This window comes from Vigna umbellata, chromosome 2 (genome assembly GCF_029865625.1).
Source record: "Vigna umbellata cultivar VRB3 chromosome 2, Vumbellata_1.0, whole genome shotgun sequence".
NCBI classification, from domain to species: Eukaryota; Viridiplantae; Streptophyta; class Magnoliopsida; order Fabales; family Fabaceae; genus Vigna; species Vigna umbellata.
The window spans coordinates 21,804,594-21,828,017 of record NC_142166.1 but is presented as its reverse complement, the minus strand read 5'-3'; the positions used below and the strand labels follow the sequence as shown (position 1 = coordinate 21,828,017).

General features: G+C 39.0%; 1 pseudogene across 1 annotated transcript; it reads left to right on the top strand.

Annotated features, from left to right (window-relative positions):
* The first annotated feature begins 3,201 nt into the window (after positions 1-3,201).
* Positions 3,202-6,566, top strand: LOC124821993 (uncharacterized; annotated as a pseudogene). Its single transcript, XR_015784206.1, has 3 exons — positions 3,202-3,625; positions 4,263-5,763; positions 5,970-6,566. The product of XR_015784206.1 is annotated as an uncharacterized LOC124821993 (transcript).
* Positions 6,567-23,424: the final 16,858 nt, after the last annotated feature.

The following is a 23,424-nucleotide window of genomic DNA, read 5'->3' as shown; positions in this document are numbered from 1 at the left end:
TTAGTTTTAGGCCTTATTTTAAGTTTGTTTACACCACATATCACGAAACGTTTGCTGTTCAAAGTTGATTTTTGTTTCTTTGACTAAGTGACTTGGGAAAATGCTCTTGAAGCAATTCCAAGATCATATTTAAACATTGTAATAGTGAAATTTAGTTTTCTTAGTGTGGAAGTGTGTCAAGGGGCTCCAAGTGTCACTTGCACTTTCACTTAGGGTCGTCTAGCATTTACATTTTGCATCTTTATTGCTTTCTTTAAATTGCTTGATTGCTTTTTTTGTTTTAAGTCTCCGTGGTATATAGGATTGCATATCATATAGCTAAACCTTCTTTTGGCTTTTAGGAGAATTTCATTATCATTTGAAAATATTTTGAAGAATTTCTAGTTAGAAACTAAGGTAAAAGATAACTGTAAGGAAACTCTACCTAAGGAAGAACTTGGTTTCTAAGCTTGTCCAATTGTGACTCACCTCTTCTTCCTTGGAGAAGGGGGCTGAAATGGGAGTAAAAAGGGATATTTTGAGCAGCTGCAACTCTGTTGTTCCAACAGCTAGAAATACACGAATTGAAGTCCAACCTGTTTTGGAGTAGCAATCTACAGCAGCAAGAGAGTGAAGCTTGCATTAGTTTTAGGCCTTATTTTAAGTTTGTTTACACCACATATCACGAAACCTTTGTTGTTTAAAGTTGATTTTCGTTTCTTTGACTAAGTGACTTGGGAAAATGCTCTTGAAGCAATTCCAAGATCATATTTAAACATTGTAATAGTGCAATTTCATTTTCTTAGTGTGGAAGTGTGTCAAGGGGCTCCAAGTGTCACTTGCACTTTCACTTAGGGTCGTCTAGCATTTACATTTTGCATCTTTGTTGCTTTCTTTACTGCTTGCATGTTTCCAGCTGGGATTAGTCTCCATCAAGTGGTATCATGAGCTTAGGTCGTCCACGCACCAAGAGCTAAGCTATTCCTCCATCTTTGTACTCCATTTCTATATTCTGTTGTGCTTTCTGTTTCAGTTTTCAAGTTTTTGTTTTGAGTAATTTTTTTGCTTCTGTTATCTTTTTTGTAGTCATTGATTTCGTGTTTCTTGTTGTTGTGTTTGTGTTTCCAGTGTTCATACATGTTGTTACTCATTTTAAACGGTGAATCATTCTTATTTGTGTCAATTCTAGCTTTAATTTTAAAATTCAGTAGTGTCTTAGTCTTGTGCACTTTATAGTTGTAGTTTTCATTTTGTCTTTGTTGGTTCATTTCGTTTTTGCTTGAGTTCAAATGCTACACAAGTTGTTTATCTACCAATAAAGGCAATGAAGACTTGATCTAGCCTTGGTAATACAAGCTGAAGCACAAAAAAAAAGGAAATCTACTAATAAATGTCTTATTTTATTTGTTTTATGTTAATAAAATGAGATGTTATGATACATTTAATATAAAAGTTACTTTTAATATAAAAATTATATGCATTAATATAATTTCATAAAAGTATATTGTATTTATATGATACGAAACTTTTACTATTAAACTGTTTTATTTAGAACAATAATTTAAAATTAAATAATTCAATTTTATTCAACTCAAGCCAGATCGTGTTGGATTTTATTCTCTCACTGAATTACATTTCATTATTATATCATAAATATTTATATTTAGGTTTAAACCCTCGGATGGTCCTCGTATTTGTATGAGAATCTCAAGTGGGTCCTCATATTTTCAACTATCTCAATTGGGTCATAATATTTGTAAAATTGAGCCAATTTTTCCTTAACCGTTAAGTTGTCACAAGCGACGTTAGTTGGTGCTGACGTGTTGTATAATTAATACGTTGATGTCAAAATATTTTATTACGTTGATTTTTTTTAATTTAAGAGATTATGACATGGCAACCCTTGGTTGTTCTCTTCTTCTCCTTCGTTTTGATCTTCTATCTCACGCATTCTATCTTGCAATCGCGACCAAGGGACATTTGTGGTGGCTCGCAGCAGCGTCAACGTTTTTCTTCTTTTCCCTCTTTTTTTTGTGTTGTTTCGTGTTGCAAGGAGGAACTTCTTCCCTCTTCTCTTTCTAATTCTGTTCAAAAGTTGCAGAGAGAAGGTAGCTGGAAAATAAGAAAGAGATTATTTTATGGGTATCGTGTGATTGAGAGAGGGTAAATTGGATTCCTTAAAATATTTTGGAAGGAAAAAAATTGAAGAGAAATAATTTATGGCTTAGGTTTTTTTTTTTTAATTACTTATAAAAAGTTAATTGTGAAAATGGATGATTCAGAACCCAGAAGCAGTGCCATTGAGAGGCACCATAGATGCGAGAAGCTCGGTGCAAGCCTTTTTCCCCTTTTTTGCTCAAACCTTAAGAGAGTGAAAAAGTTCTCTTATGTCTGGGTCACGATTCTTATGTGTTCTCTGGTTGTTGATGAAGGTGCGATCTGCGGTTTTAATGGAGGTTGCGAGGCAAAGAGAGAAAAAGCTCGCGGTAGCACAAAAGTTGGGCAAAGGTGAGGAACGTCGCGAGGCAAATGCGAATCTAGGTTTTCTAGTTCTTGTTGTTTCTTTGATTTGCAGGTGGTGATGGTTTCACGTTTTGTAGAGGCAAGGGCTGCTCGCGGTGGTGCTTAATGGCGGAGGCATGACGCCGTGATAAGGAGAAACGCGATTAGGTTTCTGTGCTTCTCTAGTTGTCTTTGCAGGTTAAGGTTACTGGTGAGGATGATGGAGGTGCGGAGCTTTGTGGTTGTGGTCATGGAAGCGCGACTTGGGATTTTTGGATGACACAATTCAGCTTTGCGGCGCGACAGTGGTAGTGTCTTCGCGACGACTTTCTGGGACTAGGGTTTTGTAAAGGAGATAATGGCGAGAATGATGAAGCAGTAGCTATTAGGATTTGAGGATGACTTTCCCGGGCTAGAGTTTTTTTCTCTTACATAATTTTTCTCTTTTTTAATTTATTAAATTTTTTGTCACTAATAACATATTTTTTTAATAAAATATTCACCTTAGCATATTTACCTTAACACATTTTAAGGTTAATTTAAGAGATAGAACTTAATTGATTTAATTTTCAAATATTTAAACTCAATTAAAATATTTTGTAAATATATCAACTCAATTGAAAAATTGAAAATATGAAGAGTGACTTAAAATTCTTATCTAAAACATTCGGAGAGTTTAAACCTTATATTTATATATATAAACTTTGTCTAAAAGTTTTCAATGTTTTGTTCTTGCACTAGAAGAGGAGTTAGTTAGGGTTCAATTTCGCGAGTCCTAAACCTTTCCCTCCCCAGATGGACAACTAACAATTTACTGCAAAACTGGAAGCATTTGATTTGATACTTGCAACCGTGATGAGACCGCTTAGCCAAACGAAGCAGTTGTTGGCGGTTACGGTTCAGAGGCATCAGTTGTGGCACGAGTCTCGAAACGTGAAGGTCTCGGTGTGGTGGGATTTCGAGAACTGCCAGGTGCCAGCGGGGGTTGATGTTTCGAATGTGGCGCCGGCGATCACGAAGGCTGTGAGAGCGAGTGGTATTAAGGGCCCTCTCCGAATCAACGCTTTCGGTGATATTCTGCAGCTGTCAAAATCCAACCGGCAAGCACTTTCTCACACCGGCATTCATTTCACCCACATTCGAGGTTTCTCTTCAATCCTATTTAACTCCAAAATTCATCTCAGGATGGTTTCATGTTGATTCACAGCTGACACTCACATTGCTTGACGCTTAAACTTTTAAAACTACTGAGTAATGTAGTTGCTTTTTTTTTTTTTTTATTTCTCTGAAGAAGCTAACAGAAATAACCCTTACGAATTGATTCATGTATAAGTTGATTTTATAGTGTTGATAAATTAATTTAATTTTTCTTTCTTATTTATGCCAATTTTTATAGAGAAGATGTAATGATGTGACTTTGACATGACAAATAATGTTTGTCATATGATAATGACATTATTGAAATTAAACATTTTGTCGTTGTTGGTGATACTTTATTAGGAATTGGTTCTTTTATGAAGAAAACGAATTCTAGTTTTAGCCATGTGGAATGAAAATGAGGGAATGGAAGAAAAGAAAGAAAGGAGGAGAAATAGAGTGGAAGGTTGAATTGTTTTGATTTGGTGGAAGAGAGTGGAAATATGTGAGAAATGAATGGGAAGGAGGTTTTAATTTGATGAGTTTTCCAGCTTGCAGTCCATATGGCTTCGGTAGTTTCTTGTTTTATTCATCTACACTTTTATCTTTTCAAATTATAATATCTACAAGTATTTTTGTTGCAGGTGGAAAGAACAGTGCCGATAGATTTATTGTCATGAATCTTATGGACTGGATTTCTCAAAATCCTCCTCCTGCCCATCTCTTTCTGATATCTGGTGATGGAGACTTTGCTAGAATGTTACACCGGTTAAGAATGCATAATTACAATATATTACTTGCTAGCACAAGGAATGCTCCTGAGGTCCTCTGCAGTGCAGCAACAATAATATGGCAATGGTCTTCATTAGTAAAGGGGGAACATTTTTCTGGAAAACATTTAAACCATCCTCCTGATGGTTTGTTTGGTTCTTGGTCTGGAAATTACAATGTGATTCCTGACAAACCATTCTCAGATGTTGAGAAGTCTGCATCTTCACAAAAAGTAGACATATACAAACCTTCCTTAGATTTGCAAACTGTTCCAAAAGAAGTTATAATACATGTTTGCCATATATTTAGATCACATCCAAACGGAATCTCAATTGGAGATCTTCATAGACGGTTGAAGAAACGCAAAGTGGATTTTGGTGAAAAGTTTTATGGATATGGATCATTTACTCGCTTTCTAACATCAACAATGCATGTAAAGCTTGAGCCTTTAGGCTTGGGTAAATTTCATGTATGTCTTATCCCCTCAGAATCCCCCAAACCTTTTGAGGGCAAAGATGTGGAATCAGTATCATCTTGTATAAAGATGGATGAGAAGGGATCTGCATCAACTCCAAAGCTAAATGGTGAGGATGAAAACAAGGTTAGAGAAGAAAATTGGAGACCCTTAACTGCCTCATCCCATGAAAGGAGTATGGATGATGATTCAAAATTATCACTTTTATCGGTTGAAAACCCAGATACGTTACAGAAATTTTCAGTGCGTAATGGCAATGTTGTTGATATGACTACTGAACAACTGTCAGAGATTCAACCACAACACAGGGACAATCAACTTTCCAAAACTAAGCCAGATTCCTTAAAATTGAGTTCAAGTTCTAAAACATTATCTGGTTGTGACACTGTTGGCTCTGAGGATGCAATTTATAGAATTCAGGAAATATACACGACTTCAAGGAATCACTCTGCTGGAAATAATCAGACAGCAAAAGAAGACATTGTTTCTGCAATATATGAATCTGCTAATGTTAGAGCAATGAACAAATCCGAGAAGTCAACTAGAAAAGAGGTTGGTGAAGTTTGTCACAGCCCATATTCTACAGAAGCTGATCACTCTCTGCTTGACAAAATACCTAGTGGAAGTGATAAAACTAATAGGAGTGCTCCAACATTTTTTGTCTGGATCAGAAACTGGTGGAAATTTTGGAAGGGGAATGCATAATCTGGTGTTTCAGCTTATTCTAACCCATCTGAACTCGTAGAGCAAACTATTCAAGTTGTGAGTGATTTTAAAGAACCCAAGTTATCAGATCTGGACCAACCTGAGTTGTTTTCTAGCGGTTCCTTTTGGGATGACATAGAAACTTTTGTTTTCACGCTCAAAGGATCATTTATTGTTTCCCAGTCGAAAAACAGGTTACGCAATAATCTTGTACAAATCTTTTAAAAAATTTCCCTTTTGCTATGGGTATAACTGCAAAAGAAAGGAAAACAGCGCAACAAATTAATTGTAAGACAAGTTCTGCTGAAAGTTGTGTGACCATTTTTATATTTTATTATATGATATCACTATGTAGGTACCATTTTAAAGAGTTACTAACATGCTCATTTGTTTGTACCAGGGAAGATATGACGTATAAATTGCTAAAGGATGGACTTCCAGTTTTAAGATCTCTCACCGAAGAAGATATTCTTCAATTGGTGGAATTGTTAATATCAAAGAAAAAGTGGTTGGAAGAAATCCTGTCCCAAATATTTCCTTTCAAAGTAATTAAACTAGTTCAAAGGAACTCATTGACGGGCCAATCTCAGGATGCAAATGGTTTGAGATCCCTCTTTCTGAACATATCGTCGCAATCCAAGTTGCAAAAATCATCTGAACATAAGAGTATTCCTAAATCCGGAGTTTCTATAACTAATACTGACGGAAAATAGTATCAGTTCTTTCCCAAGACTGTCGGTTGATAGGTATGGCTATCATGTTGATAGGTATGGCTATCATCGTGAATTACAGAAGGTACACATTGGCATAATGCCAGAAGTTAAAGTAGAGTCCACTTGTAGTGTGCCTCTGAAGGGAAAACTTTTAATTTCAAAAACTCAGGTAACCACTTCCTCTCATGCTCGTGCAGTTTCAAACTCAATGAATTATGTGATTCTGCTCCCAAAGATGATAGCATCAACTCTCAATTGGAATAATTAGATCTTTTTTCTATCAATCAGTCCAACCAGATAAATCTGGAGTCAGAATTATGTCGGAAAGCCAAAGTCTTCTAAGTCTTGATTATGAACCTGTAGAAGCTTAACGAAAAAGAGAAAAAAGTTTCTCAAAAGATTTTATGTTACAGATAAATAAATTCAGAACAGATCATATAAATTATTCTAACATTTTCCCTTAAAGTTAGAGCATCTAAATGCAATGTTCCCAGCTTGAAACATACGAACTGAATTTGATCTCTTCTCAGGGATTTTGTCACAATATAAGCAAATTGATTATTGGAGTCAACAAATTCAGTGTAATATTAAAATGGTTTGACTATAACAATATATAATCTTTTGTTGAATTTCACAAAAACACAATATTAATATTTAATATTGGAATTTTTCTATTTGACTCAACTTTAATGGCACAAGCGTATTTAAAACCAATTGTCTTCCGCCTAGGTGGCAAAATAACTAATTCTTATTGTATTTATGGTTAGGATTTTGCATTTCAATGATTATGGTTTATCGTCATCCAGGAAGATTAAGCCTTTTAGTCACTGTAACATCCCAAAATTATACAGTCAACAACTATATAATAGAATATTCACATATATTAATATATCAAATCAGTCTTACAGTAAGGAAATAACGTACGCTCTTGGCCGAACGGCCTTACATAGATACCTAAAATTTTACGAGAGTTCACTAAGCAATAAGAACGAACGGTTTACAAAATTGAGGGAAACACCGAACGTTCCAAAATTTATCATAAACAAGAGGGCGTTCGCTCTAAAACAGCCTACTAACATAAATAAACTAACATATAATCGAACGTTCTATGGTTCGGCCTTCACTTCAATCTCCACTAAATTCTCTTCCGCCAGAATTCCTTCTTCAAGCGTTTCTTCCAGAGATGCATCTCCCTCTGCTCACATCCACACGGATGATCATTGCAAGGACAAGACGGACGTACAAATACAGACAACACAATGGAAAACGAAGGGTAAGCTTATTGAATTTAATTCATGTAAAACATACATATACATCAAACAAATTAAATAAGTCATAACATATGCTTCAATCAATTCATTCACTCAATCAATTCCTGATACTAGACTGACTGTCCGGACTGTATGAATTCTGTGTAGCTACGACGTTCGTGCACCCAGGTGGTGTAGTAACTGGCATTTATCATCAGCTGCCACCCGAGGTTAGTCCCTTCCATCCAAGGTACCCCCAAGGACTAGGACCTCCTGCCGTTCCCACACATGACATACTCCCCTCTACGTGAGGACGAGCACTCACGGAACATCAGGATGAATCACCAGCTAAGCTTTGTCCACATTCATACTTTACCAATCTCAATTTCCATCCAAGAGTCGTTCCTCCTTGGAACGCTCGTTCAAAATCCACAACCATAATTTTACTTCTTATACCGTTCGCTCATTACAATAAGTTCTCTTAATAACATTTTCATTCTTTATTCTACTTTCATAAAATGACGAGCGTTCAGCCCCCTTCATAATGAGGACGAACGTTATCATGATACCGAGAGATACTCATTTCTGAAAGAAAGAAAACGAACGTCTTTCCAAGGAAGGACGTCATGACCACTTGAATCAGTTAAATGAACTGATTCTAGAACGATTCAACTGATACTTAGAAGAATTTAAATTCAAGGACTTTAGATCGAATCCAAATGAATAAAGACATCGCAAGGCGTTTAGATATTGATAACGGATACGAATTTATAAAAGATGTTAACCGCCAGTCAATGACCGAACGCGGTAATAGATATTTATTTACTGTTTGGACGAACGCTATTTGTATACGTTTGGTAAGCAAGTGTAAGGACGAGCGTTCGGTATAAGACCGAGCGCCACTTAGGACGTACGCTTTTAGGTCGAGGCTATTCGCTGTTTCAACATCATAGAAAATTGGGATTTATATAAGATGAGATACTTAAAGTTTATGTTTTAATAATTTGACTAATAGTTCAAAAGGATATTTTCAGGCTTCTCAAATTCTCACACAACACTCATGATGTTTACGTCTGGCCGAACGCTCAAACGTAAACTATATATAAGAGGGCGTTCGTCCTCAAGGATAATCCTTTCCAAATGAAAGGGTTCGACTACTTCAAAGAATTTACTACGAATACCGAACGGTCAAAGACCGTTTCGATAACGAACGTTCATTTTCATAGGATTTTCATGTTCAAATTCAACATACAGTAAACATATTTTTCAGTATACTTTCATGCATTAAATCACTCATATCATAGTACAAATCATACTCCTCATTCATCATCTCATCATACAGCTCATTTTCAATTTAATCAAACCATAGCATATTTCATCAATTTCATACATCATTTCAGAATCATATTCATATACCAAAAGTCCAATATCATAAATCATACTTCAAACATCACATAAACGCACATGCAGTACAGAAAATCATATGAATTAAATCTAATAAGCTTCCCTTACCTGGATTCGTGACTGAAACGTCTAATAATTGGACTCGTCCACAACGGTTTCCTACCCTCAACGATTTTCTTAAGTTCTTCACTAAATCTAACCAAAAGAAATGTAAAAGAATTTAGCTGATACCCTTGCATGCAGCTGAATTTGGGTTTTGTAGGAAATCTTGAAACGAGCGTCTAGGTTGGAAAACTTACCGGTTACAGAATCAGAAGTTGTTCGGTTTAAAATGACGCTCACGATGCAGGGGACGTTCCTACGGTGCTGAAACGTGAACGGAGAAAAGGGTGGTAAGTTACCGAAGAGAGAAGAAGAGGGTTCTAGAGAGAAGGAGGAGAAAATGGAGGTTTTGAATTTCTGAGGAAGAAGATGGTGCAATGCAGAGAGAGTGGGAAGAGGTGCTTCAGAAAATCAACTCCTTTCCCAAGTCAAACGGACACTCTCTCGCACGCTGACACCTGGCTTCCACTATCAAATTTAGAACATTCCAATTTGACACATGGCAGACGTGATTCAGAGAATGTGAGTGCGTTTTAATTGCACTGAGCGTGTGTCGCAACCGGAATCGCGACGGGACGACGATCCAAAAAAGAAACGGGTTTTAAAAAAGAGATTTGGAGTCGCCACCATAGTTTATTATGGAAAACTATGGAAAAACCTCAAAACGATAAAGCACGGTCCACGAAAACCATATTCTGGGTTCGGGAGTCGGTTACGTGTAGGGAAGGTGTTAGCACCCTACAACGCCTGCCCTAAGGCAGTACCTTTAACTAAATGCGCGAATATGATGTGGTTTTCAAAATGTTTAACTATCCCCTAAAATAAAATTATAAATAAACAAAATATATTTTTTTAGTTTTTTTTGGGCCCGACAAGGATTGACCTTGCTCCTACGTATTCTCATTCAAAATGAGAAATCAGGGTTACGTAGTTCTAGCTGAAAGACTGTTTGTTTGTTTGAAAAAAAAGCAGATGTTTTTAATTTTTGGAGATTTTTATGTTTTTAATATTTTCGAGAAAAAGAAGGTAATGAGTACTAGGCCGACGCGAACGGTCGCACGAGTATTCATACTTTTAAAATGATATTTAAATATTTTTAATTATTTTTGAAAAGAGAGATAACGATATTAAGCACTAGGCCGATGCGAACGATCACACGAGCACTCATACCGTTATTTACTTATTTAGGAAGACTTGAGAGTATTGAGTGCTAGGCTGATGCGGACGATCGCACGAGCACTCATACCCTCGTTTAATATTACATAAATAAGAGAGAAAGATATTGAACACTAGGACGATGCGAGCGATCACACGAGTGTTCAACCTTCAAAACATATTTTTGAAATTTTAAGAAGAAAAGAAAAGGTTTTTAGCACAAGGACGACGCGAGCGGTCACACGTGTGCTTAACCTTCAAAACGCATACTTTTTGTAAATTTATTTAAGGAAGAAGAAGAGGTTTTTAGCACAAGGACGACGCGAGCGGTCACACGTGTGCTTAAACCTTTAAAACATATTTTTGTAAATTTTATTTAAAGAAGAAGAAAAAGGTTTTTAGCACAAGGAAGACGCGAGCGGTCACACGTGTGCTTAAACCTTTAAAACATATTTTTGTAAATTTTATTTAAAGAAGAAGAAAAAGGTTTTTAGCACAAGGAAGACGCGAGCGGTCACACGTGTGCTTAAACCTTTAAAACATATTTTTGTAAATTTTATTTAAAGAAGAAGAAAAAGGTTTTTAGCACAAGGAAGACGCGAGCGGTCACACGTGTGCTTAAACCTTTAAAACATATTTTTGTAAATTTTATTTAAAGAAGAAGAAAAAGGTTTTTAGCACAAGGAAGACGCGAGCGGTCACACGTGTGCTTAAACCTTTAAAATATTTTTGAAATTTCTTTTTATTTAAACTATCAATATTGTATTATTAAATATATATTTTAGGATAAGTAAATGTCTAAAATAAATAAATAGAATAAAATAAGACAATAAAGAAAAATAAATAAACAAAAGAAAATTGAGAGGCTGAACGGACGCTGGGAAGAATAACGAGCGTTCGTTAGGTAAAGAACGAACGTTCGTTGGGGAAGAAGACGAACGTCCATTGGGGAACATGACGGACGGACGTTTAGAAATGTGAGCTGAATGACGAGCGTTCATCGAGAGATATGACGAACGGACGTTGAGAACGAAGGCACAATAACGAACGCTCATTGAATGCATGACGAACGAACGTTGAGAAATTAAGGCTGAGTAACGAGCGTTCATTGGTTCGGAAACGAACGCTCGTTCGTTTGGATAACGAGCGCTCTTCAGGGAGAAGATTTGAACGAACGGTCAAGAAGGCTTAAGGTAACGAGCGTTCGCTAGTTTAGATAACGAGCGCTCGTTGGTGAGAAGGTTGAGCGAACGGTCAAAAAGTCTTAAGGATAACGGGCGTTCACTCGTTTGGATAACGAGCGCTCGTTCGTTCGGAATGTTTGAACGAACGGTCAAAAAGTCTTAAGGATAACGAGCGTTCACTCGTTTGGATAACGAGCGCTCGTTCGTTCGGAATGTTTGAACGAACGGTCAAAAAGTCTTAAGGATAACGAGCGTTCACTCGTTTGGATGACGAGCGCTCGTTCGTTCGGAATGTTGAACGAACGGTCAAAAAGTCTTAAGGATAACGAGCGTTCACTCGTTTGGATGACGAGCGCTCGTTCGTTCGGAATGTTTGAACGAACGGTCAAAAAGTCTTAAGGATAACGAGCGTTCACTCGTTTGGATAACGAGCGCTCGTTGGTGAGAGTGCTGAACGAACGGTCAAAAAGGCTTAAGGATAACGAGCGTTAGTTGGTGAGAGTGCTGAGCGAACGGTCAAAAAGGCTTAAGGATAACGAGCGTTCGCTCGTTTGGATAACGAGCGCTAGTTGGTGAGAGTGCTGAGCGAACGGTCAAAAAGTCTTAATGATAATGAGCGTTCGCTCGTTTGGATAACGAACGCTCGTTCGTTTGGAATGTTGAACGAACGGTCAAAAAGGCTGAAGGATAACGAGCGTTCGCTCGTTTGGATAACGAGCGTTCCAAAAGAGGCCCAAGGCTCCCGGACGTACGCTCATTTCTGGGCCTGGCCCAGTCCAATGCTTTCTAACCTAGAATTTTCTAGGGGTTCAGAGATTCATCCTCATTCCCACTCCTTCACGCCGGTTCACACCTTCTCTAGAGATTCAAGGTCTCTTGTTCAGCACCACAACTGATCATCACCTCTGCCATGGCCGACCACCGTTGCTTCAACCAGAACACACCTTAGGCTCGCCGGCGACAACTTGCACCACCCGAACCACCACCAGCCACGACGCCACCTTCTCCGCTCTTCTCTTTTCGAAAACATTGATCTCCAGGGAGGGTCTTCCTCCGCCGCACATGTGCCGATACTTCTTCAAAACGATCACCGCGAAACGTCGTCTATGGCGTTGCCAGTAGCGTCGCCTGCCGCCGAAGCCGTCGTCCCATTCACCGAGAATAGCACAGAGAACCTTCTCCTCTTCCCCTCAGCACCACTACCCTAATCTAGTGTCCTACAACGGGATGGTGAGCCTGAAGGTGGTGGCGTGTGCCTCTTCCTAGATTGAACAAGCATGAATGGAAAGGAAGATCGGTGTTGCGCGGTTGAAGGCGACAGTGAACGACACAGTGGTCAATCCCTGTTTTGGCTCAGTGAAGGTAAAGTATGGGCTTGTGTTTGGATGCTGGAAATTGGTCATTGTTCTAGACTGTGGCTTTGTATAATGCAGGTTGAGGATGATGGTTGATGAGTGAATGAGGGAATGAGGTTTGGTTGAGTAAATGGAGGAGTATCAAGTTTGCGAGACCGTGATGATGGGTGGAATATGCAGCAGGGAATGAAGATGATCATGGATATTGGAAATCAAGTGTTGGAGGTGAAGATTGAAGATGTTTGGTAATAACGAACATATACCAATATCCAGTGCATTCAACAATATTCATATACAAATTTAACAACAATCGGAAATATGCTCATGAACCAGTAACCCACTCAGTAGAACAAGGAGTGTTAGATATTACTTACCTTTCGATTGCCAATGCCAACCTAGCGTCTCCAATGAGTTTTTTTTTTTTTTTTTTCTCCTCCTCTTGCTGGCGTCTATCTTTTTCTCCAGGTAAAAATGGTGAATCCGGATGATGATCCCCAGACAAAGGTCCCCCGTGTGTCTTCTCTCTTTCTTTTTCTCCCTCTTTGATCCCAACAAAATCCCCTCCCAAAATCTTGGGAAATATTCCTTTCTAACCGCCTGGTCCCCCTCACCCCAGACATGCCTCCCACGTAACCCTTTCCCACGTTTTCTATTTTCCCTTTTTTTTAATTTAATTTTTTTTTTTTATTTTATTTATTATTTACTTTATTTTTAATTTTAATTTTATTTTTCAATTTTTTAATTATTTTGATTAATTAACACTATTAAAACAAATTGAAAATAAGAAATAAAATAGAAAAAATTAAAAGCAAAAAACTAAATACATAAAAATAGAATAAAACAAAAAGGTAAATAAAAATAAAATAAAAACCCATAAAAACACATTTTTTCAACCCGGACAAAATTGGGTGTTGACAGCTGCCCCTCTTTACTTAGATATTACTAAATAATATGAAAATTTAATCTTTTCGTATTATTTAAGTAAAGCTAAGTAAAGATAAAGACACTAATTTTGTCCGGGTTTCAATCCTGAAAGAAAACGAACAAAACAATTCAAGTCACGGTGCCAAATGACCAATGTCAAGTAATAACAAAAACTAAGACCTGGATTTGACCATTGCCTCGCAGAGGGCCAAACTCACAGAACAGAAATTTAAATCCGACCATTGCCATGCAGAGGGTCGATAACAGAAAATTAAAACCTGGATTTGACCATTGCCTCGCAGAGGGCCAAACTCACAGAACAGAAATTTAAATCTGACCATTGCCATGCAGAGGGTCGATAACAGAAAATTAAAACCTGGATTTGACCATTGCCTCGCAGAGGGCCAAACTCACAGAACAGAAATTTAAACCCGACCATTGCCATGCAGAGGGTCGATAACAGAAAATTAAAACCTGGATTTGACCATTGCCTCGCAGAGGGCCAAACTCACAGAACAGAAATTTAAACCCGACCATTGCCATGCAGAGGGTCGATAACAGAAAATTAAAACCTGGATTTGACCATTGCCTCGCAGAGGGCCAAACTCACAGGACATAAACTAAATCCGACCATTGCCATGCATAGGGTCGATAACAGAAAATTAAAACCTGGATTTGACCATTGCCTCGCAGAGGGCCAAACTCACAGAACAGAAATTTAAACCCGACCATTGCCATGCAGAGGGTCGATAACAGAAAATTAAAACCTGGATTTGACCATTGCCTCGCAGAGGGCCAAACTCACAGAACAGAAATTTAAACCCGACCATTGCCATGCAGAGGGTCGATAACAGAAAATTAAAACCTGGATTTGACCATTGCCTCGCAGAGGGCCAAACTCACAGAACAGAAATTTAAACCCGACCATTGCCATGCAGAGGGTCGATAACAGAAAATTAAAACCTGGATTTGTAACTTTGAAAAGTTGATAAATGCCGAGTAAAACATGAAGATTTTGCAAACAATTCTCCTCGCTTCCTCTAAGATGATGATATGTCATGATGATGCATGGATGCATGGACACATGAGACTTTCATTTTGTTCTTTTCTTTTGTTCTCGCTTTTCATCATCATTTTTTTTTTTTTTTTTTTTTTTTTTTTTTTTTTTTGAAAATTCCATGCTTGGAATCCATTGTTAATATTGTCATCAAACACAATGTACGTTCAAAACGCATTCCTAAAAACAACGTTGATAGGTATAGAACCCTTTAATGAGCAGGAAGAAAGTGTAACCCTGAGTTAAAATTCTTTTTATCGCTTTTTGCAATCCAAATTAACTTGAACCCTGTAGAATGTGGAAGAACGGTTATGAAAATCAAATGAATAATGATTAACGCATGTGTGTCCCTCCTTTGGGGAAAAGTGTTATTAACATGTTGTGTTCCCATACTGCCCCAGTTTTGCACAATGGAAAAGTGAAAAGATTTGGGTATGAAGGATTCCCTCCAAATTGGACGATCTTCGATTGACAGGGAGACCTCTTTTTTTTTTCTTTTTCTTTTTTTTTTTTTTAAATAACACTGAATTGTGTCGTTCACCACATTATTCTGTTTCAAAGTTAAATTCGTGAGAAAGATTAAGACCAACAGTCTTCAGTCAGTGTGGACTTTTATTGGCTTGTACCGTGGCTAAAGGTCAAAGGGTTTTGAAAGAAAGGATAACAAAGGCCCAAATAAGTGTTTGACGGTTAAAGTCTTTAGACAAGAATCATTTGCAAGGTGCCCAGTCAACTGTCTTTAGGGATTTGAACTTCAGGTATATTTACTGTTGTTTTTTCTTTCTTTCCCTTTGGATCATTCTTTTCGTTGCCCCTGTTGTGGTCCTTTTATGATACTTTCTTTTTCATTCATCATTTTTTTTCAACTTTGGATGCTTATGATGTACCCTTTCAAATTGACGTCGTCATGCTAACGATTCTTGTATAGGGTGATAAAAACAATTTCGAATTTTGGCTCAAACGGGGTGCAATTGAATGAACTGCTTTTGACGATTGGATAATGAAAAATGGCCACACGTCACTCCGAATCTTGTTTGTCTGACTTTCTCTTGAATTTAAACCTGAAACGAAACTATGTAGTGCCTGACACATCAACTTCATTTTTTTCTTTGTTTTCTCCTTCTTTTTTTCTTCTTTTTTTTTATTATATATATCTCCCTAATCAACGGATTATCGGTGATATGTAACATGATGAAAACTGCCCCAATATTAGGCATATGGCGAAATCCTTCGTCTTGTGAGAAACGAAAAAGTTAGGGTTCAAGTAATGTGAATGCAGATGCTTTATCAAGAAAAGAACACCGGTTACACCCAAAACCTTGAATCAGGGAAGTATTCACCAACGGTATTTTTCAAAACTGTTTTCGAAAATACTATGTCTTTGACAACTTTATTAACAACAAACTCAACATGTAACCCCTTTTTTTCGTTTTTCCTTTCCGACATCCTCCAGGACCGAGCTCGCCAACCTGATATACCTGTGATGCTTTTATCAACACGTTTACTTATTTTCATTTTCATTTTCACTTGACTACTTAACAGCTCAGCGTGACATGCAATATTTCAGATGGAATGCAAACAACCAAAATATGAATGAAATCACGTGAAATTTATTTATTGAATAAAACACAGAGTACAATAAGTGTTGAAGATAATATCAACATCCCTTTAATAGCATCCACTATCACGGAATCATCATGCGTAAAACTTTTTTACTGCATCAGAATTAACTGGCAATGGTAACTCCTCTCCGTCCATTCTCGTGAGAATTAGTGCCCCACCAGAAAATGCTTTCTTCACTACAAATGGCCCTTCATAATTTGGAGTCCATTTGCCTCTATGATCCTTTTGTATGGGTAGAATCTTCTTCAACACCAACTCACCTTCATGAAATTCTCTTGGGTGTACCTTTTTGTCAAATGCCTTCTTCATTCTTCTTTGATACAATTGTCCATGGCATACTGCTGTTAGTCTCTTTTCATCAATGAGATTGAGCTGGTCGAAACGAGCTTGGACCCACTCAGCCTCCTCTAATTGGGTTTCCATTAAAACTCGTAAGGACGGAATTTCCACTTCAAACGGAAGTACTGCCTCCATTACATATACAAGTGAAAAAGGCGTTGCCCCAGTCGATGTTCGTACCGAAGTGCGATAACCATGTAAAGCAAAAGGAAGCATTTCATGCCAATCCTTATACGTGACCACCATTTTCTGCACAATCTTCTTGATATTTTTGTTAGCAGCTTCTACTGCCCCATTCATCTTTGGACGATAAGGAGAAGAATTAAGATGATGAATTTTGAACTCCTCACATAACTCTGTCATCATCTGGTTGTTCAAGTTAGTGGCATTATCAGTGATGATCCTGTTAGGGATCCCGTATCTGCAAATCAACTCCCTTTTTATGAACTTGGTCACTACCTTTCTAGTTACATTAGCATAAGAAGCGGCCTCAACCCATTTTGTGAAGTAATCGATTGCAACTAATATGAAACGGTGTCCATTTGACGCCTTTGGCTCAATAGCTCCGATGACATCTATTCCCCACATCGAAAAGGGCCATGGTGCAGACAACACGTTCAAGGTCGTGGGTGGAACATTGATATTACTTGCGTATACCTGGCATTTCTCACACTTTCTCACATGTGTACAGCAATCATTTTCCATAGTCAACCAAAAATACCCCGCTCTCAGTATCTTCCTGGCCATTGAGTGCCCATTCATGTGCGTGCCAAATGTACCCTCGTGTACTTCTTTTAGTATCAGCTCGGCTTCCTTTGCATCTACGCATCTAAGGAGAACCATGTCATGATTCCTCTTATATAGAATATCCCCACTCAAAATGAAACTGCCAACCAACCTCCTTAGCGCCCTTTTGTCGTTTTCTGATGCCTTTTCTGGATATTCTCGGGTCTTAAGATAATGCTTGATATCAAAGTACCAAGGTTTACCATCTACCTCCTCTTCAATGAAATGACAATACGCTGGTTTCGCATGACTCTTCATTTCAATCATTGGCAATTCTGCATCTTGATCCACTTCAAACATCGATGACAAGGTAGCCAATGCGTCTGCTAATTGATTATCTTCTCTCGGTATATGATTAAACGTGATGAAATCGAAATACTCAATTAATCCCCTGATGTAAGCTTGGTATGGAATTAATTTAGTATCCCTAGTCTCCCATTCTCCCTTCAATTGATGGATGACCAAAGCTGAATCTCCATATACATCCAGAATTTTTGCTTTAGACTCTATAGCTGCTCGAATTCCCATGGCACAGGCTTCATATTCTGCGATATTATTCGTGCAATTAAAACACAACCTTGCCGTCATTGGAATGTATTGATTCTTAGGAGAGATAAGCACTGCCCCTATTCCATGTCCCATTACATTCGAAGCCCCATCGAATAATACCGTCCATGCTTTTTCATCTTTGTCATCTTCGTTCTCAGCAAATAAAGCCATGATATCTTCATCAGGAAATTCAGGTTGCATTGGCTGATAATCACTAATGGGTTGATGGGCTAAATATTCCGCTAAAGCGCTACCCTTGATAGATTTCTGAGTAACATATACAATGTCGTATTCTGACAATAGCATCTGCCATCGAGCTATCCTTCCAGTGAGAGCGGGCTTTTCAAAAATATACTTGATAGGATCCATTTTAGATATCAACCAAGTAGAGTGGCTCAACATGTATTGTCTTAGACGATGAGTAGCCCACGCCAGTGCACAACAAGTTCGTTCTAACGACGAATATCGTTGTTCGCAATCTGTGAATCTCTTGCTCAAGTAATATATAGCATGCTCTCTTTTCCCATCTTCATCATGCTGACCCAATACACAACCCATGGAATTATCCAATACGGTCAAATACAAAATGAGCGGCCTTCCTGGCATAGGTGGACGCAATACAGGAGGGTCTTGCAGGTATTGTTTGACCTTTTCAAAAGCAACTTGACAATCTTCATTCCAGACTACTGCCTGGTTTTTCCGTAGTAACTTGAACATTGGTTCACAAGTATCAGTTAATTGGGAGATGAACCTAGCAATGTAGTTCAATCTTCCCAAAAAACCTCGAACCTCCTTTTCTGTTCTGGGCGCAGGCATTTCCGTTATCGCTCTTACTTTGTCCGGATCAACTTCTATCCCTCTTTGACTGACAATAAAGCCCAACAATTTTCCAGACTTTACTCCAAACGTGCATTTGGCAGGATTTAATCTGAGTTTGTACTTTCTCAGTCTCTCAAATAATTTCTTTAAATTGAAAATATGCTCCTCTTCTGATTCCGACTTTGCAATCATGTCATCCACATAAACTTCAATTTCCTTATGCATCATATCATGAAAGAGTGTCACCATTGCCCTTTGGTATGTTGCCCCAGCATTCTTGAGTCCGAAAGACATAACCTTATAGCAGAATGTTCCCCATAACGTGATAAAGGTCGTTTTTTCCATATCTTCCGGTGCCATTTTAATTTGATTGTATCCCGAGAATCCATCCATGAACGAAAACAACGAAAATTTGGCCGTATTATCAACCAGAGTATCGATGTGTGGTAACGGGAAATTATCTTTCGGACTTGCACGATTTAAATCACGATAGTCAACACACATTCGAACCTTCCCATCCTTCTTAGGCACTGGTACAACATTCGCTACCCATTGTGGGTATCTTGCCACGGCCAAAAATCCTGCGTCAAATTGCTTTTGGACTTCTTCTTTAATTTTTAGGGACATTTCCGGCTTCATTCTTCTCAATTTTTGCTTGACTGGAGGGCATTCTGGCTTGAGTGGGAGTCTATGCTGCACAATATCGGTATCTAGACCCGGCATGTCATTGTAAGACCACGCGAATACATCTTTAAACTCCTTCAATAAGGCACGCAATCTTTCCCTCACTTCCGTTTTCATACTAGTACCGATTTTCACCTCCTTTATCTCATCATTCTCCCCCAAGTTGAGTATTTCAATCTCCTCCTGATGGGGTTTTATCTCCTTAGATTCTTGTTCCACTAATCTCAACAATTCCGGAGAGGGTTCCACATCATCTTCGAAATCATCTTCCGTATTATTGATAGGGTGCTCAAAATTAGGAACATTGATATCATTATTTTCAAAACAATCATTGTCACATCTGCATTATTTAAATTTATGAAAAAGTATAAATAAATAAGATAAACAAAAAATGCCAAATGATGATGAAATGCAACTTTATTGTCACGCTGAGTGAAAAGTAAAAAGAATCAATCCACAAAACTTCAGTTCTAAAGCCCCAATCGAAACTATAAGCTTAATTAAAACTATTACATTTTGTTCACATTAAGCATCACAGGTAAATCCAGTGTTTCCCAATTGTTGAGTTGAGTATCAGGGGAGCAAGCCCACACAAAGCTCGAACTTTGAGGCCTTTCTTCATCCTCCACGGCTGCTATCTGGCCAATGTTGATCCACCCAGCACTGCGGAAGCTTTCCTTGATGTCAACAATGTGAATTTTGCTCTCTCTGGGCCCTCGTCTTTCTGCACGGGCCAAACCGCGCTCTTTTCTTTCTTCAATCATCCTTTTCCGGTCTTCCTTAGTAGGTTTGTACCCCAAGCCATACCTGTTCTTGTTTTCAACGATTTCCAGAGGAAATGCTCGCCCCTGCCGATATTTGCCCAAACCTTCGCCATATACATAGCCCTCTTTTAGCATAATCTTGGCCATCATAATAGAAGCACATGATAGACGAGGATTTATTGGAAACGGTTCCACACAAGTATTTCCCACGATTTCCAACGATTGGAAGGCTGTTTCGAGAGCTTCTTCAGCCGCCTCGATGTAGCGTGTGGATGAGGGCCCACTCACAAGAAGATCCTCTTCTCCTGATACTATCACCAGCTTATCTCCCATCACATACTTCAACTTCTGGTGTAATGAAGAAGGCACAACTCCAGCCGAATGGATCCATGGGCGTCCCAACAAACAACTGTAAGCTGGCAGGATATCCATAACTTGAAATGTTATTTGAAAGACACTCGGGCCAACTTGTATTGGCAATTCCACTTCTCCCATCACTTCTCGTTTGCTGCCATCGAACGCCCTCACAATCATTGAACTCGGCCTCATATGCATTCCTTCGCAAGGTAGCTTTTCCAGAGTTGCTTTCGGCATGACGTTCAAAGAGGACCCATTATCCACTAAAACACGCGCAATAACATGATCCAGGCATTTCACAGAGACGTGAAGAGCCTTGTTATGCCCTCTTCCCTCAGCTGGTATCTCTTCATCCGTAAAAGTGAGATAATTATTAGCAACAATATTGCCAACAATACCCTCGAATTTATTCAACGAAATACCTTGCTCAACGTGGGCCTCACTGAGTATCTTCATTAGCAACTTTCTGTGTGATGCCGAATGCATGAGCAGGTCCAACAAGGATATACGAGCAGGCATACGGTTTAGCTGCTCCACCACCTTATACTCACTTTGTTGTATGAATTTTAAAAATTCACAAGCCTCCTCTTCAGAAACTTCTCTCCTCTCTTCATTGTCGGGGATCTCCTCTGTCTGTGCACCCTTCCCCTTTAAGAATTCTTTTGCTTTCACGGCCATCGTTGTTTCTTTATCATTAACTCTTTCTCGTGCCAACTCTGGGGATGTGAAAATTCGACCACTCCTAGTCATTCCACCTATCCCCGATATGTTTTTGACAGCCGGGTCAACGCTTTGTTCTTCGCTTGACGTATGCGTCCCATACCTCCATGGGACAGCTTTTTCGTTCTTGTAAGGAAAAGGAGCTGGTACATGGATAATAACGGGCGACCTTCCTTGAGTTGGTGGAATAGAAGTAGTCTTAGTGAAACGAATCACTAATGGTTCTGGTAAAATCATACCGGATTCATCACCAGTCTGTGCAAATACCTCTCCTTCCTCATTCTTGTAACATACCTGCATCAGACCACGATCTAGCAGGTCTTGCAAAATTTCTTCAAACTCCACACACTCCTCAATAGAGTGCTCCGTATCTGGGTGGAACACGCATGCCCTACCCTCATCATAATCACCCTTCAGGATACCCACTTTCAGCAATGCTTCCAAAATAAACCTCCTAGAGCTCTTGACTTCTTTCACATTTCTCACCAGCTCATGTTCTTTCACTTCGACAGCATTCGTCGAAGCACTTCCATGCCCAGATAAAGGATTGGATTCGACACTAGGCTTATCCTCTTGGAACTTTAACCACCCAGAATCAATTAGAGTCTGCACTTTATGCTTGAAAGCCAGACACCTCTCAGTGGAATGACCAGCGGCCCCTCCATGATAACTACACTTTGCCTCTGCATCATAGCCTCTTGGGTACGGAGGCTGCAAAGGCTTCAGGGGACAAACGACCACCAGACCTTGTTTGATAAGATGAGGCAATAATTCCGTATAAGTGGTAGGAATTGGGGTAAAATTAACATAATTTCTCTCTTGGTTCCTTCTTGGATAAGTATTGGGACCCACATTCATATTGGAACCTACATTTGCCCCACCCCTCCAATTATTCATCGGAATGTATTGTGGTTGATAGTACCCTGGTTGTTGTTGAGGTCTAATTTGATGACCAAATGACGCATTAGCTGCATGTGGATGTTGACCCCAGTATGGTCGATAGTTATGGGTGGGAGCTTGACCTCTCCACACGGGGGTTGCAGATGTTGCATGCACATCTCCCTCCTTTCTTTTCCCTGAGTTGAAATTGGGTTTTTTGGAGTTTGCACCCACCGACGAGCCATATGCAATCTTCCCATTCTTCAACCCGATCTCTATCCGTTCGCCTATCACGATGATATCGGCAAAATTTGAAGATACGTTTCCCACCATATGTTCATAGAATGGTGGTTGGAGCGTATTTACAAACATTGCCACCATTTCTCTATCGTACAAAGGTGGCTCAACTTGTGCAGCCAATTCCCTCCACCGCTGAGCATACTCCTTAAAACTTTCGTTGTCTTTCTTAGACATGTTTTGCAGCTGTAAACGATCAGGCGCCACATGTGTATTGTATATATACTGCTTCACAAAAGCATCAGCCAAGTCCGCCCAACAACGAATTCGAGCCGGCTCCAAATGGGTATACCAATTTAATGCCACTCCAGCCAAACTATCTTGAAAAACATGAATGAGCAGCTGCTCATCATAAGCATATGCAGCCATCTTTCTGCAAAACATGGTTAGATGGCTCTTTGGGCATGTATTTCCCTTATACTTCTCAAAATCTGGCGCCTTGAACTTATGTGGAATTTTGACGCCAGGAACTAAGCTCAATCTAGAAACATCCCCAAATCCATAACTTTCATACCCCTCAACAGCCCTCAACCTTGCCTCTAGGCTCTCCAGTTTATCCTTTGCCCCATCAACATTACTAGTTACCCCCTGAAAAGAAGTATATGGCGCAGCCCTTGTAGAAAAGCCCTCTCCGGTAATCACAGGTGGCACCGGAGTTACTCGTATTCCATCAGACATGTTTGCATGCATTCCCTCGTTTACCATAGGTGCGGACATTATGACAGGTCCCTGAGTACTGATTGGCGGTACGTTAGCAGTGGTAGGGAAAGAGAATGAAGTCTGCTCCCCTTCTGCGTATTCTCCCACAGGTGGGGTGTAACCTGGAGGTAATCCATACATTGGGAACGGAACAGATTGGCTCCCAGAACTGAACACCGGAGGGTAATATTGAGC